Genomic DNA, 640 nt, shown 5'->3' with positions numbered 1-640 from the left:
GCCCCCAGGTGGCCAAGAGCAGAAGGATGGCAGGCAGCCGTCTCCCCACGGCCCAGAGAGGGGTCAAGAGTTCTGTTTATCTTACCAGAAACATCTCTGGAATGCCTCCTGGGGAACAAAGGGAGCTGGGGCTTCCCCCCCTCAGGCTGGGGGGCTGGCCCCTGGGAGCCCGGTAGAGGGGCTGCTGGTGGGAGGAGGGCCCCCCCCAACCCCGCGCCATAGGACTGTACTGGGGGGGTCCCAGGAGACTCCTTCCTGAAGTCCAGAGGAGGAGCAGGCCTGCGAGGGGCTTGGGAGAGAGCCTTGGGACCCGGGTCCTCCCCAGGGAGCTGGGCCAGCCTCGGCCCAGGGAAGGAGTGGGCTTGGATGGAGTGAAAGGCTGCCTACCCCCTGGACAGGGTCTGGCCTTCCCGCCCAGGCCTGCAGTGGGATTGGGCTGCCCAGCCTCCTCCCATGTGGGATGGGTGGGAGGGCAGCCCCCAGGCTGGGCTCAGGAGTGGGTGGGTATGAGGAGACCCTGCCCCAGGGAGAGCTGGTGCCTGGAAACCTAATGTCCACCCCGCCTCCCCATCTCTCCCACAGACCCCCATCTCCTGCGCACCATTACCCCCGAGACCCTGTGCCATGTGGGGGTGCCCTC

The 640-nt window shown here is 67.2% G+C and overlaps 1 protein-coding gene across 1 annotated transcript in view; it reads left to right on the top strand.

Annotated features, from left to right (window-relative positions):
- The window catches only part of MYRF (myelin regulatory factor), a 39,027-nt gene that overhangs the window by 20,830 nt on the left and 17,557 nt on the right, over window positions 1-640 (top strand). The window lies entirely within an intron of this gene.

This window comes from Bison bison, unplaced genomic scaffold, assembly GCF_000754665.1.
Source record: "Bison bison bison isolate TAMUID 2011002044 unplaced genomic scaffold, Bison_UMD1.0 scf7180017864334, whole genome shotgun sequence".
In the NCBI taxonomy this organism is placed as follows: domain Eukaryota; kingdom Metazoa; phylum Chordata; class Mammalia; order Artiodactyla; family Bovidae; genus Bison; species Bison bison.
This window is presented reverse-complemented; position numbering and strand designations above follow the sequence as displayed.